This window comes from Mytilus californianus, unplaced genomic scaffold (assembly GCF_021869535.1).
Source record: "Mytilus californianus isolate M0D057914Y unplaced genomic scaffold, xbMytCali1.0.p SCAF_4, whole genome shotgun sequence".
NCBI classification, from domain to species: Eukaryota; Metazoa; Mollusca; class Bivalvia; order Mytilida; family Mytilidae; genus Mytilus; species Mytilus californianus.
In genome coordinates, this window is record NW_026262690.1 from 103,780,474 (window position 1) to 103,795,143 (window position 14,670).

At 37.0% G+C, this 14,670-nt stretch overlaps 20 non-coding genes across 20 annotated transcripts; 11 read left to right on the forward strand and 9 right to left on the reverse strand.

The window, feature by feature from the left end:
- Positions 1-15: 15 nt before the first annotated feature.
- Trnar-ucg (transfer RNA arginine (anticodon UCG)) lies at positions 16-88 on the forward strand. Its single transcript has one exon. It is a non-coding gene; the product is annotated as a tRNA-Arg (tRNA).
- A 576-nt stretch (positions 89-664) lies between these two features.
- On the reverse strand, positions 665-737 carry Trnak-cuu (transfer RNA lysine (anticodon CUU)). Its single transcript has one exon. It is a non-coding gene; the product is annotated as a tRNA-Lys (tRNA).
- Positions 738-1,150: 413 nt separating this feature from the next.
- Trnar-ucg (transfer RNA arginine (anticodon UCG)) lies at positions 1,151-1,223 on the forward strand. The gene has a single exon. It is a non-coding gene; the product is annotated as a tRNA-Arg (tRNA).
- Positions 1,224-4,194: 2,971 nt separating this feature from the next.
- Positions 4,195-4,267, forward strand: Trnar-ucg (transfer RNA arginine (anticodon UCG)). Its single transcript has one exon. It is a non-coding gene; the product is annotated as a tRNA-Arg (tRNA).
- Positions 4,268-4,843: 576 nt separating this feature from the next.
- On the reverse strand, positions 4,844-4,916 carry Trnak-cuu (transfer RNA lysine (anticodon CUU)). The gene has a single exon. It is a non-coding gene; the product is annotated as a tRNA-Lys (tRNA).
- Positions 4,917-5,329: 413 nt separating this feature from the next.
- On the forward strand, positions 5,330-5,402 carry Trnar-ucg (transfer RNA arginine (anticodon UCG)). The gene has a single exon. It is a non-coding gene; the product is annotated as a tRNA-Arg (tRNA).
- A 576-nt stretch (positions 5,403-5,978) lies between these two features.
- On the reverse strand, positions 5,979-6,051 carry Trnak-cuu (transfer RNA lysine (anticodon CUU)). Its single transcript has one exon. It is a non-coding gene; the product is annotated as a tRNA-Lys (tRNA).
- Positions 6,052-6,464: 413 nt separating this feature from the next.
- On the forward strand, positions 6,465-6,537 carry Trnar-ucg (transfer RNA arginine (anticodon UCG)). Its single transcript has one exon. It is a non-coding gene; the product is annotated as a tRNA-Arg (tRNA).
- A 576-nt stretch (positions 6,538-7,113) lies between these two features.
- On the reverse strand, positions 7,114-7,186 carry Trnak-cuu (transfer RNA lysine (anticodon CUU)). The gene has a single exon. It is a non-coding gene; the product is annotated as a tRNA-Lys (tRNA).
- Positions 7,187-7,599: 413 nt separating this feature from the next.
- Positions 7,600-7,672, forward strand: Trnar-ucg (transfer RNA arginine (anticodon UCG)). The gene has a single exon. It is a non-coding gene; the product is annotated as a tRNA-Arg (tRNA).
- Positions 7,673-8,248: 576 nt separating this feature from the next.
- Trnak-cuu (transfer RNA lysine (anticodon CUU)) lies at positions 8,249-8,321 on the reverse strand. The gene has a single exon. It is a non-coding gene; the product is annotated as a tRNA-Lys (tRNA).
- A 413-nt stretch (positions 8,322-8,734) lies between these two features.
- Trnar-ucg (transfer RNA arginine (anticodon UCG)) lies at positions 8,735-8,807 on the forward strand. Its single transcript has one exon. It is a non-coding gene; the product is annotated as a tRNA-Arg (tRNA).
- A 576-nt stretch (positions 8,808-9,383) lies between these two features.
- On the reverse strand, positions 9,384-9,456 carry Trnak-cuu (transfer RNA lysine (anticodon CUU)). The gene has a single exon. It is a non-coding gene; the product is annotated as a tRNA-Lys (tRNA).
- Positions 9,457-9,869: 413 nt separating this feature from the next.
- On the forward strand, positions 9,870-9,942 carry Trnar-ucg (transfer RNA arginine (anticodon UCG)). The gene has a single exon. It is a non-coding gene; the product is annotated as a tRNA-Arg (tRNA).
- A 576-nt stretch (positions 9,943-10,518) lies between these two features.
- Trnak-cuu (transfer RNA lysine (anticodon CUU)) lies at positions 10,519-10,591 on the reverse strand. Its single transcript has one exon. It is a non-coding gene; the product is annotated as a tRNA-Lys (tRNA).
- Positions 10,592-11,004: 413 nt separating this feature from the next.
- Trnar-ucg (transfer RNA arginine (anticodon UCG)) lies at positions 11,005-11,077 on the forward strand. The gene has a single exon. It is a non-coding gene; the product is annotated as a tRNA-Arg (tRNA).
- Positions 11,078-11,653: 576 nt separating this feature from the next.
- Positions 11,654-11,726, reverse strand: Trnak-cuu (transfer RNA lysine (anticodon CUU)). The gene has a single exon. It is a non-coding gene; the product is annotated as a tRNA-Lys (tRNA).
- A 413-nt stretch (positions 11,727-12,139) lies between these two features.
- On the forward strand, positions 12,140-12,212 carry Trnar-ucg (transfer RNA arginine (anticodon UCG)). Its single transcript has one exon. It is a non-coding gene; the product is annotated as a tRNA-Arg (tRNA).
- A 576-nt stretch (positions 12,213-12,788) lies between these two features.
- Trnak-cuu (transfer RNA lysine (anticodon CUU)) lies at positions 12,789-12,861 on the reverse strand. The gene has a single exon. It is a non-coding gene; the product is annotated as a tRNA-Lys (tRNA).
- A 413-nt stretch (positions 12,862-13,274) lies between these two features.
- On the forward strand, positions 13,275-13,347 carry Trnar-ucg (transfer RNA arginine (anticodon UCG)). The gene has a single exon. It is a non-coding gene; the product is annotated as a tRNA-Arg (tRNA).
- The last annotated feature ends 1,323 nt before the right edge of the window (positions 13,348-14,670 follow it).

Genomic DNA, 14,670 nt, shown 5'->3' on the forward strand with positions numbered 1-14,670 from the left:
AGAATGTATTGCTATGACCGCGTGGCCTAATGGATAAGGCGTCTGACTTCGAATCAGAAGATTGCGAGTTCGAGTCTCGTCGTGGTCGGAGACTTTTTGCAAGCAGCATTACAGAGGAATTTCGACAGCCGACCACTAAAAGCGATTCGTATTCACACGACAATGTCAAAGTCAGCACACGTTTTCGATGAACAAATATGAGATATCTTAACGAATACTTTTTTATTTCTGGAATGAAAAGAAAATTGCAATCAATATCTATTGAAACAAAGTTTTTATAGACCTGATTGTCAACTGGCATAACACAAAGTATCTATTCTTTAATATGATCAACCACACTCGTTTCAATGTGGACAAAATGGGTTCAATTAAATGGGCGTACACAACATTTGAATGGCATCCGCATGCAGAGTCCGATTTCGTTTTCTGATTTTGAAATGCTCACCACAGGCAGTTTTTGCACGAACTTCACGGGTGCAGCTGTGATCAATGCATGTCTTTGTGTAAATGACCGCACGAAATCGTGCACTTTTATATAGACCGCCGTTTATGAAATCTGTGTAATAACTATTAGTTGGTAAATAAAAAAGTAACTAGTTTTCAGTTATCGTGTATGTTTATTATGCCTTTTCCAAATTGCCAAACCGATACAATAAAAATTAACCGCCCAACGTGGGGCTCGAACCCACGACCCTGAGATTAAGAGTCTCATGCTCTACCGACTGAGCTAGCCGGGCAGATGTTTGCTAATTGGAAAGAAGTAGATGTCATTTGTGCGAAGCGTTTAGTGCCCTAGTAATTTGCGTTAACCTGTTTTGCTCGTGGCTATTTTTCACATCTAAAGAACAAACGAACAACTATTGTATCAGTTCCATTGATTTTATATTGGAAAGTCGATTTTTTGTCTCTCGTGTGTGAAAACAATGTTGGCGCCAAAATCTCGGAAAACTGTTTCAATGTTTTCAAGAACCAGTAATAATGCATTACTAGTATATAGCATATAAATATGATTCGTTAAGCTTGCAAATTGGGTATTGTGTTGTCTTGACCATGTGTGAAAACGTCAAGAGCAAATTATTCCGAGAGGAAGAAAATGACGCTATCCTGATTCGCGACGTTTAAGTTGTATTTTGCCAGAATGTATTGCTATGACCGCGTGGCCTAATGGATAAGGCGTCTGACTTCGAATCAGAAGATTGCGAGTTCGAGTCTCGTCGTGGTCGGAGACTTTTTGCAAGCAGCATTACAGAGGAATTTCGACAGCCGACCACTAAAAGCGATTCGTATTCACACGACAATGTCAAAGTCAGCACACGTTTTCGATGAACAAATATGAGATATCTTAACGAATACTTTTTTTATTTCTGGAATGAAAAGAAAATTGCAATCAATATCTATTGAAACAAAGTTTTTATAGACCTGATTGTCAACTGGCATAACACAAAGTATCTATTCTTTAATATGATCAACCACACTCGTTTCAATGTGGACAAAATGGGTTCAATTAAATGGGCGTACACAACATTTGAATGGCATCCGCATGCAGAGTCCGATTTCGTTTTCTGATTTTGAAATGCTCACCACAGGCAGTTTTTGCACGAACTTCACGGGTGCAGCTGTGATCAATGCATGTCTTTGTGTAAATGACCGCACGAAATCGTGCACTTTTATATAGACCGCCGTTTATGAAATCTGTGTAATAACTATTAGTTGGTAAATAAAAAAGTAACTAGTTTTCAGTTATCGTGTATGTTTATTATGCCTTTTCCAAATTGCCAAACCGATACAATAAAAATTAACCGCCCAACGTGGGGCTCGAACCCACGACCCTGAGATTAAGAGTCTCATGCTCTTTTTTTTTATCTTTATTATAATCACACTTCTATATACGTATCACAGGTTACAATTACAATTACACATATATCAAACATTGATATCAATTACTGTCATTTTTTTCTGAAAAGAAAAACATACGAATTGCTCATTTACTCTAACTTATCAGAATGTCATATTATAAACTAATTATAAAGATGTATCTTACTTTATTTTACATTTTCATTTTTATATATAAAACAATAAAACAACATTTGAACTATTACAAGAAAAAAACCCAAAATGTAAAAATACGCAAATGTTCTATTAAACTAATGTTTTAAGACCTAACAAAAAGCGGTTGGTTTCCACACCCAAATTTTGATACATCCTAAAAACTATGATTAAAGAATTAATTCACGCATGAAACGGATCTAGATTTTTTTAATAACTGTTCATTCCACAAAACACCACGGTTAAAGTTTGTTAACTTCCGCGTATCTTTCTAATTTCGGAACATTTACTCTCACTTATTAGAATGTCCTATCATAAACTAATTGTAAACATGTATCTTCCTTCTTTTTTTTTTACATTTTTACTTTTATATATAAAACAATAAAACAACATTTGAACTATTACAAGAAAAAAAACACAAAAATGTTAGCATACGCAAATGTTCCATTTAATTAATGTTTTAAGTCCTAACAAAATGCGGTTGGTTTCCAAACCCAAATTTTGATACATTATAAAAACTATAATTAAAGAATTAATTCACGCATGAAACGGATCTTGTTTTTTAAATAACTGTTCATTCCACAAAACACCACGGACAAAGTTTGTGAACTTCCGCGTATCTTTCTAATTTCGGGACATCAAAACGTAACAACTAATGTCTTCATCGTCCGTTTTTCTCACATCTCTAAATCTATTAACATAATACATTAAATCTTCATACTCCGATTTGTTTGTATCAAGATTCACATGTAGAATTTTCTGTTTTGTTGTATTACAAATAACTATTGTCTCTCTCTTTTTAACTTTTCCTAATACGAAATTGCCTTCTGATCGTTTGTTATAAACTATTTTCTGATAGTGGCTATCGTTACACGGACTGTTCCCGGTAATTATTGATTTTGATGCGACTGTTTTTATTTCTTCATCTATTTCTGTACGTTGAAATTCCTTTACATTTGTGTGTACATTTTGTTTTTTAACTTCCGCACTCGTTCCACATATCGAACTACGACACACTCTTTTTTCTGGTGGCGATTCATTGCTTTTATTGATTGACTTGTTAATAGATACTCGTACCGGCTGAGTAATTTTCGTTACAGGTTTAATGTTTACCTTTTCGGGGGCTACTAGCGGGAGATCCACCTTGTCAATTTGCTGATTTTCATCACTAGATTCACTCATATCTTCCTCTGAATCATCGGTATCTATATCACTAGTATCTAGATCGTCGTCATTTTGTGTATTTTCTATTTTATCTCGCCACGTTTTTAATCGTTTAGTGTCCCTGTCTTTGTTAGATTTCGACTTATGTTTTACACCTCTGTTTACATTCACAAAATCACCTCTGGTCCAAATCAACGAAATTCTCATTTTATCACCAAGGTAATTCGAATTCCACGTAAATTGTTCATATTCGTCTACAATACTGTTAATAAGTGCAACTAATGGTTTTGGTAATTTCTCCATTATTATATCCCTTCTGCGTACCTCAATATTTTCACATGAAGAAGTAAAGTTCACAAGACATCATATAAAGGCATTATTTTTGCAAAAATGTAATTAAACTTACATTACTGTTAGGAAAGTGTTTTAACTATTTCTGGCTGGTGAAATCCAAATCCAATAGAAAAAATAACTTCAAAACAGGACAAGCAAAATATACGTCTATATCAGTGTAAGGTGCACTCGACTCTTTTCAAAGAGTCTCATGCTCTACCGACTGAGCTAGCCGGGCAGATGTTTGCTAATTGGAAAGAAGTAGATGTCATTTGTGCGAAGCGTTTAGTGCCCTAGTAATTTGCGTTAACCTGTTTTGCTCGTGGCTATTTTTCACATCTAAAGAACAAACGAACAACTATTGTATCAGTTCCATTGATTTTATATTGGAAAGTCGATTTTTTGTCTCTCGTGTGTGAAAACAATGTTGGCGCCAAAATCTCGGAAAACTGTTTCAATGTTTTCAAGAACCAGTAATAATGCATTACTAGTATATAGCATATAAATATGATTCGTTAAGCTTGCAAATTGAGTATTGTGTTGTCTTGACCATGTGTGAAAACGTCAAGAGCAAATTATTCCGAGAGGAAGAAAATGACGCTATCCTGATTCGCGACGTTTAAGTTGTATTTTGCCAGAATGTATTGCTTTGACCGCGTGGCCTAATGGATAAGGCGTCTGACTTCGAATCAGAAGATTGCGAGTTCGAGTCTCGTCGTGGTCGGAGACTTTTTGCAAGCAGCATTACAGAGGAATTTCGACAGCCGACCACTAAAAGCGATTCGTATTCACACGACAATGTCAAAGTCAGCACACGTTTTCGATGAACAAATATGAGATATCTTAACGAATACTTTTTTATTTCTGGAATGAAAAGAAAATTGCAATCAATATCTATTGAAACAAAGTTTTTATAGACCTGATTGTCAACTGGCATAACACAAAGTATCTATTCTTTAATATGATCAACCACACTCGTTTCAATGTGGACAAAATGGGTTCAATTAAATGGGCGTACACAACATTTGAATGGCATCCGCATGCAGAGTCCGATTTCGTTTTCTGATTTTGAAATGCTCACCACAGGCAGTTTTTGCACGAACTTCACGGGTGCAGCTGTGATCAATGCATGTCTTTGTGTAAATGACCGCACGAAATCGTGCACTTTTATATAGACCGCCGTTTATGAAATCTGTGTAATAACTATTAGTTGGTAAATAAAAAAGTAACTAGTTTTCAGTTATCGTGTATGTTTATTATGCCTTTTCCAAATTGCCAAACCGATACAATAAAAATTAACCGCCCAACGTGGGGCTCGAACCCACGACCCTGAGATTAAGAGTCTCATGCTCTACCGACTGAGCTAGCCGGGCAGATGTTTGCTAATTGGAAAGAAGTAGATGTCATTTGTGCGAAGCGTTTAGTGCCCTAGTAATTTGCGTTAACCTGTTTTGCTCGTGGCTATTTTTCACATCTAAAGAACAAACGAACAACTATTGTATCAGTTCCATTGATTTTATATTGGAAAGTCGATTTTTTGTCTCTCGTGTGTGAAAACAATGTTGGCGCCAAAATCTCGGAAAACTGTTTCAATGTTTTCAAGAACCAGTAATAATGCATTACTAGTATATAGCATATAAATATGATTCGTTAAGCTTGCAAATTGAGTATTGTGTTGTCTTGACCATGTGTGAAAACGTCAAGAGCAAATTATTCCGAGAGGAAGAAAATGACGCTATCCTGATTCGCGACGTTTAAGTTGTATTTTGCCAGAATGTATTGCTATGACCGCGTGGCCTAATGGATAAGGCGTCTGACTTCGAATCAGAAGATTGCGAGTTCGAGTCTCGTCGTGGTCGGAGACTTTTTGCAAGCAGCATTACAGAGGAATTTCGACAGCCGACCACTAAAAGCGATTCGTATTCACACGACAATGTCAAAGTCAGCACACGTTTTCGATGAACAAATATGAGATATCTTAACGAATACTTTTTTATTTCTGGAATGAAAAGAAAATTGCAATCAATATCTATTGAAACAAAGTTTTTATAGACCTGATTGTCAACTGGCATAACACAAAGTATCTATTCTTTAATATGATCAACCACACTCGTTTCAATGTGGACAAAATGGGTTCAATTAAATGGGCGTACACAACATTTGAATGGCATCCGCATGCAGAGTCCGATTTCGTTTTCTGATTTTGAAATGCTCACCACAGGCAGTTTTTGCACGAACTTCACGGGTGCAGCTGTGATCAATGCATGTCTTTGTGTAAATGACCGCACGAAATCGTGCACTTTTATATAGACCGCCGTTTATGAAATCTGTGTAATAACTATTAGTTGGTAAATAAAAAAGTAACTAGTTTTCAGTTATCGTGTATGTTTATTATGCCTTTTCCAAATTGCCAAACCGATACAATAAAAATTAACCGCCCAACGTGGGGCTCGAACCCACGACCCTGAGATTAAGAGTCTCATGCTCTACCGACTGAGCTAGCCGGGCAGATGTTTGCTAATTGGAAAGAAGTAGATGTCATTTGTGCGAAGCGTTTAGTGCCCTAGTAATTTGCGTTAACCTGTTTTGCTCGTGGCTATTTTTCACATCTAAAGAACAAACGAACAACTATTGTATCAGTTCCATTGATTTTATATTGGAAAGTCGATTTTTTGTCTCTCGTGTGTGAAAACAATGTTGGCGCCAAAATCTCGGAAAACTGTTTCAATGTTTTCAAGAACCAGTAATAATGCATTACTAGTATATAGCATATAAATATGATTCGTTAAGCTTGCAAATTGAGTATTGTGTTGTCTTGACCATGTGTGAAAACGTCAAGAGCAAATTATTCCGAGAGGAAGAAAATGACGCTATCCTGATTCGCGACGTTTAAGTTGTATTTTGCCAGAATGTATTGCTATGACCGCGTGGCCTAATGGATAAGGCGTCTGACTTCGAATCAGAAGATTGCGAGTTCGAGTCTCGTCGTGGTCGGAGACTTTTTGCAAGCAGCATTACAGAGGAATTTCGACAGCCGACCACTAAAAGCGATTCGTATTCACACGACAATGTCAAAGTCAGCACACGTTTTCGATGAACAAATATGAGATATCTTAACGAATACTTTTTTATTTCTGGAATGAAAAGAAAATTGCAATCAATATCTATTGAAACAAAGTTTTTATAGACCTGATTGTCAACTGGCATAACACAAAGTATCTATTCTTTAATATGATCAACCACACTCGTTTCAATGTGGACAAAATGGGTTCAATTAAATGGGCGTACACAACATTTGAATGGCATCCGCATGCAGAGTCCGATTTCGTTTTCTGATTTTGAAATGCTCACCACAGGCAGTTTTTGCACGAACTTCACGGGTGCAGCTGTGATCAATGCATGTCTTTGTGTAAATGACCGCACGAAATCGTGCACTTTTATATAGACCGCCGTTTATGAAATCTGTGTAATAACTATTAGTTGGTAAATAAAAAAGTAACTAGTTTTCAGTTATCGTGTATGTTTATTATGCCTTTTCCAAATTGCCAAACCGATACAATAAAAATTAACCGCCCAACGTGGGGCTCGAACCCACGACCCTGAGATTAAGAGTCTCATGCTCTACCGACTGAGCTAGCCGGGCAGATGTTTGCTAATTGGAAAGAAGTAGATGTCATTTGTGCGAAGCGTTTAGTGCCCTAGTAATTTGCGTTAACCTGTTTTGCTCGTGGCTATTTTTCACATCTAAAGAACAAACGAACAACTATTGTATCAGTTCCATTGATTTTATATTGGAAAGTCGATTTTTTGTCTCTCGTGTGTGAAAACAATGTTGGCGCCAAAATCTCGGAAAACTGTTTCAATGTTTTCAAGAACCAGTAATAATGCATTACTAGTATATAGCATATAAATATGATTCGTTAAGCTTGCAAATTGAGTATTGTGTTGTCTTGACCATGTGTGAAAACGTCAAGAGCAAATTATTCCGAGAGGAAGAAAATGACGCTATCCTGATTCGCGACGTTTAAGTTGTATTTTGCCAGAATGTATTGCTATGACCGCGTGGCCTAATGGATAAGGCGTCTGACTTCGAATCAGAAGATTGCGAGTTCGAGTCTCGTCGTGGTCGGAGACTTTTTGCAAGCAGCATTACAGAGGAATTTCGACAGCCGACCACTAAAAGCGATTCGTATTCACACGACAATGTCAAAGTCAGCACACGTTTTCGATGAACAAATATGAGATATCTTAACGAATACTTTTTTATTTCTGGAATGAAAAGAAAATTGCAATCAATATCTATTGAAACAAAGTTTTTATAGACCTGATTGTCAACTGGCATAACACAAAGTATCTATTCTTTAATATGATCAACCACACTCGTTTCAATGTGGACAAAATGGGTTCAATTAAATGGGCGTACACAACATTTGAATGGCATCCGCATGCAGAGTCCGATTTCGTTTTCTGATTTTGAAATGCTCACCACAGGCAGTTTTTGCACGAACTTCACGGGTGCAGCTGTGATCAATGCATGTCTTTGTGTAAATGACCGCACGAAATCGTGCACTTTTATATAGACCGCCGTTTATGAAATCTGTGTAATAACTATTAGTTGGTAAATAAAAAAGTAACTAGTTTTCAGTTATCGTGTATGTTTATTATGCCTTTTCCAAATTGCCAAACCGATACAATAAAAATTAACCGCCCAACGTGGGGCTCGAACCCACGACCCTGAGATTAAGAGTCTCATGCTCTACCGACTGAGCTAGCCGGGCAGATGTTTGCTAATTGGAAAGAAGTAGATGTCATTTGTGCGAAGCGTTTAGTGCCCTAGTAATTTGCGTTAACCTGTTTTGCTCGTGGCTATTTTTCACATCTAAAGAACAAACGAACAACTATTGTATCAGTTCCATTGATTTTATATTGGAAAGTCGATTTTTTGTCTCTCGTGTGTGAAAACAATGTTGGCGCCAAAATCTCGGAAAACTGTTTCAATGTTTTCAAGAACCAGTAATAATGCATTACTAGTATATAGCATATAAATATGATTCGTTAAGCTTGCAAATTGAGTATTGTGTTGTCTTGACCATGTGTGAAAACGTCAAGAGCAAATTATTCCGAGAGGAAGAAAATGACGCTATCCTGATTCGCGACGTTTAAGTTGTATTTTGCCAGAATGTATTGCTATGACCGCGTGGCCTAATGGATAAGGCGTCTGACTTCGAATCAGAAGATTGCGAGTTCGAGTCTCGTCGTGGTCGGAGACTTTTTGCAAGCAGCATTACAGAGGAATTTCGACAGCCGACCACTAAAAGCGATTCGTATTCACACGACAATGTCAAAGTCAGCACACGTTTTCGATGAACAAATATGAGATATCTTAACGAATACTTTTTTATTTCTGGAATGAAAAGAAAATTGCAATCAATATCTATTGAAACAAAGTTTTTATAGACCTGATTGTCAACTGGCATAACACAAAGTATCTATTCTTTAATATGATCAACCACACTCGTTTCAATGTGGACAAAATGGGTTCAATTAAATGGGCGTACACAACATTTGAATGGCATCCGCATGCAGAGTCCGATTTCGTTTTCTGATTTTGAAATGCTCACCACAGGCAGTTTTTGCACGAACTTCACGGGTGCAGCTGTGATCAATGCATGTCTTTGTGTAAATGACCGCACGAAATCGTGCACTTTTATATAGACCGCCGTTTATGAAATCTGTGTAATAACTATTAGTTGGTAAATAAAAAAGTAACTAGTTTTCAGTTATCGTGTATGTTTATTATGCCTTTTCCAAATTGCCAAACCGATACAATAAAAATTAACCGCCCAACGTGGGGCTCGAACCCACGACCCTGAGATTAAGAGTCTCATGCTCTACCGACTGAGCTAGCCGGGCAGATGTTTGCTAATTGGAAAGAAGTAGATGTCATTTGTGCGAAGCGTTTAGTGCCCTAGTAATTTGCGTTAACCTGTTTTGCTCGTGGCTATTTTTCACATCTAAAGAACAAACGAACAACTATTGTATCAGTTCCATTGATTTTATATTGGAAAGTCGATTTTTTGTCTCTCGTGTGTGAAAACAATGTTGGCGCCAAAATCTCGGAAAACTGTTTCAATGTTTTCAAGAACCAGTAATAATGCATTACTAGTATATAGCATATAAATATGATTCGTTAAGCTTGCAAATTGAGTATTGTGTTGTCTTGACCATGTGTGAAAACGTCAAGAGCAAATTATTCCGAGAGGAAGAAAATGACGCTATCCTGATTCGCGACGTTTAAGTTGTATTTTGCCAGAATGTATTGCTATGACCGCGTGGCCTAATGGATAAGGCGTCTGACTTCGAATCAGAAGATTGCGAGTTCGAGTCTCGTCGTGGTCGGAGACTTTTTGCAAGCAGCATTACAGAGGAATTTCGACAGCCGACCACTAAAAGCGATTCGTATTCACACGACAATGTCAAAGTCAGCACACGTTTTCGATGAACAAATATGAGATATCTTAACGAATACTTTTTTATTTCTGGAATGAAAAGAAAATTGCAATCAATATCTATTGAAACAAAGTTTTTATAGACCTGATTGTCAACTGGCATAACACAAAGTATCTATTCTTTAATATGATCAACCACACTCGTTTCAATGTGGACAAAATGGGTTCAATTAAATGGGCGTACACAACATTTGAATGGCATCCGCATGCAGAGTCCGATTTCGTTTTCTGATTTTGAAATGCTCACCACAGGCAGTTTTTGCACGAACTTCACGGGTGCAGCTGTGATCAATGCATGTCTTTGTGTAAATGACCGCACGAAATCGTGCACTTTTATATAGACCGCCGTTTATGAAATCTGTGTAATAACTATTAGTTGGTAAATAAAAAAGTAACTAGTTTTCAGTTATCGTGTATGTTTATTATGCCTTTTCCAAATTGCCAAACCGATACAATAAAAATTAACCGCCCAACGTGGGGCTCGAACCCACGACCCTGAGATTAAGAGTCTCATGCTCTACCGACTGAGCTAGCCGGGCAGATGTTTGCTAATTGGAAAGAAGTAGATGTCATTTGTGCGAAGCGTTTAGTGCCCTAGTAATTTGCGTTAACCTGTTTTGCTCGTGGCTATTTTTCACATCTAAAGAACAAACGAACAACTATTGTATCAGTTCCATTGATTTTATATTGGAAAGTCGATTTTTTGTCTCTCGTGTGTGAAAACAATGTTGGCGCCAAAATCTCGGAAAACTGTTTCAATGTTTTCAAGAACCAGTAATAATGCATTACTAGTATATAGCATATAAATATGATTCGTTAAGCTTGCAAATTGAGTATTGTGTTGTCTTGACCATGTGTGAAAACGTCAAGAGCAAATTATTCCGAGAGGAAGAAAATGACGCTATCCTGATTCGCGACGTTTAAGTTGTATTTTGCCAGAATGTATTGCTATGACCGCGTGGCCTAATGGATAAGGCGTCTGACTTCGAATCAGAAGATTGCGAGTTCGAGTCTCGTCGTGGTCGGAGACTTTTTGCAAGCAGCATTACAGAGGAATTTCGACAGCCGACCACTAAAAGCGATTCGTATTCACACGACAATGTCAAAGTCAGCACACGTTTTCGATGAACAAATATGAGATATCTTAACGAATACTTTTTTATTTCTGGAATGAAAAGAAAATTGCAATCAATATCTATTGAAACAAAGTTTTTATAGACCTGATTGTCAACTGGCATAACACAAAGTATCTATTCTTTAATATGATCAACCACACTCGTTTCAATGTGGACAAAATGGGTTCAATTAAATGGGCGTACACAACATTTGAATGGCATCCGCATGCAGAGTCCGATTTCGTTTTCTGATTTTGAAATGCTCACCACAGGCAGTTTTTGCACGAACTTCACGGGTGCAGCTGTGATCAATGCATGTCTTTGTGTAAATGACCGCACGAAATCGTGCACTTTTATATAGACCGCCGTTTATGAAATCTGTGTAATAACTATTAGTTGGTAAATAAAAAAGTAACTAGTTTTCAGTTATCGTGTATGTTTATTATGCCTTTTCCAAATTGCCAAACCGATACAATAAAAATTAACCGCCCAACGTGGGGCTCGAACCCACGACCCTGAGATTAAGAGTCTCATGCTCTACCGACTGAGCTAGCCGGGCAGATGTTTGCTAATTGGAAAGAAGTAGATGTCATTTGTGCGAAGCGTTTAGTGCCCTAGTAATTTGCGTTAACCTGTTTTGCTCGTGGCTATTTTTCACATCTAAAGAACAAACGAACAACTATTGTATCAGTTCCATTGATTTTATATTGGAAAGTCGATTTTTTGTCTCTCGTGTGTGAAAACAATGTTGGCGCCAAAATCTCGGAAAACTGTTTCAATGTTTTCAAGAACCAGTAATAATGCATTACTAGTATATAGCATATAAATATGATTCGTTAAGCTTGCAAATTGAGTATTGTGTTGTCTTGACCATGTGTGAAAACGTCAAGAGCAAATTATTCCGAGAGGAAGAAAATGACGCTATCCTGATTCGCGACGTTTAAGTTGTATTTTGCCAGAATGTATTGCTATGACCGCGTGGCCTAATGGATAAGGCGTCTGACTTCGAATCAGAAGATTGCGAGTTCGAGTCTCGTCGTGGTCGGAGACTTTTTGCAAGCAGCATTACAGAGGAATTTCGACAGCCGACCACTAAAAGCGATTCGTATTCACACGACAATGTCAAAGTCAGCACACGTTTTCGATGAACAAATATGAGATATCTTAACGAATACTTTTTTATTTCTGGAATGAAAAGAAAATTGCAATCAATATCTATTGAAACAAAGTTTTTATAGACCTGATTGTCAACTGGCATAACACAAAGTATCTATTCTTTAATATGATCAACCACACTCGTTTCAATGTGGACAAAATGGGTTCAATTAAATGGGCGTACACAACATTTGAATGGCATCCGCATGCAGAGTCCGATTTCGTTTTCTGATTTTGAAATGCTCACCACAGGCAGTTTTTGCACGAACTTCACGGGTGCAGCTGTGATCAATGCATGTCTTTGTGTAAATGACCGCACGAAATCGTGCACTTTTATATAGACCGCCGTTTATGAAATCTGTGTAATAACTATTAGTTGGTAAATAAAAAAGTAACTAGTTTTCAGTTATCGTGTATGTTTATTATGCCTTTTCCAAATTGCCAAACCGATACAATAAAAATTAACCGCCCAACGTGGGGCTCGAACCCACGACCCTGAGATTAAGAGTCTCATGCTCTACCGACTGAGCTAGCCGGGCAGATGTTTGCTAATTGGAAAGAAGTAGATGTCATTTGTGCGAAGCGTTTAGTGCCCTAGTAATTTGCGTTAACCTGTTTTGCTCGTGGCTATTTTTCACATCTAAAGAACAAACGAACAACTATTGTATCAGTTCCATTGATTTTATATTGGAAAGTCGATTTTTTGTCTCTCGTGTGTGAAAACAATGTTGGCGCCAAAATCTCGGAAAACTGTTTCAATGTTTTCAAGAACCAGTAATAATGCATTACTAGTATATAGCATATAAATATGATTCGTTAAGCTTGCAAATTGAGTATTGTGTTGTCTTGACCATGTGTGAAAACGTCAAGAGCAAATTATTCCGAGAGGAAGAAAATGACGCTATCCTGATTCGCGACGTTTAAGTTGTATTTTGCCAGAATGTATTGCTATGACCGCGTGGCCTAATGGATAAGGCGTCTGACTTCGAATCAGAAGATTGCGAGTTCGAGTCTCGTCGTGGTCGGAGACTTTTTGCAAGCAGCATTACAGAGGAATTTCGACAGCCGACCACTAAAAGCGATTCGTATTCACACGACAATGTCAAAGTCAGCACACGTTTTCGATGAACAAATATGAGATATCTTAACGAATACTTTTTTATTTCTGGAATGAAAAGAAAATTGCAATCAATATCTATTGAAACAAAGTTTTTATAGACCTGATTGTCAACTGGCATAACACAAAGTATCTATTCTTTAATATGATCAACCACACTCGTTTCAATGTGGACAAAATGGGTTCAATTAAATGGGCGTACACAACATTTGAATGGCATCCGCATGCAGAGTCCGATTTCGTTTTCTGATTTTGAAATGCTCACCACAGGCAGTTTTTGCACGAACTTCACGGGTGCAGCTGTGATCAATGCATGTCTTTGTGTAAATGACCGCACGAAATCGTGCACTTTTATATAGACCGCCGTTTATGAAATCTGTGTAATAACTATTAGTTGGTAAATAAAAAAGTAACTAGTTTTCAGTTATCGTGTATGTTTATGCCTTTTCCAAATTGCCAAACCGATACAATAAAAATTAACCGCCCAACGTGGGGCTCGAACCCACGACCCTGAGATTAAGAGTCTCATGCTCTTTTTTTTTTTATCTTTATTATATTCACACTTTGTATATACATATCACAGATTACAATTACAATTACACATACATGAAAACATTGTAAATAATTACTGTCCTTTCTCTGAAATGAATGATATTCTAAGTTTTACAATCTATATATTTACTTATTTTTTTCCCTAACATAACTCTCTGATAATGAACTTGTGTATACTTAAATCTTCTACTCTTTTTTTTTTTTTTTACTTTTTCTCAATTTTTAAATAAAACAATAAAAAAACAACAGTTCAACTATTACAAGGATGAAAGAAACTCAAAATGTGTAAATACGCAAATGATCTATTTTAATTAATGTTCGTTGTTTAAACAAAAAACGGTTGGTTTCCAGACCAGAATTTTGATACATCACAAGAATTATTTTAGAATTATTTCACGTATTCAACATGTATTGTCCCCCCCCCCCCCCCCCCGATAACAGTTTATTCATCAAAGCACCACAAACAAAGTCTATGTATCTCTGCGTATCTTTCCATCCTTGGAATACCACGAACGTAACAAATAATTTCATCATCGTCCGATTTTCTAATATCTCTAAATCTGTTGACGTAAGACATTGCGTTTTCATATTCCTTTTTATCAGTTTCTAAATTTATATGACGAGATTCACCACGTTTCCCTATAGTACACATGACTACCGTGTCTCTCTTTTTTAATTT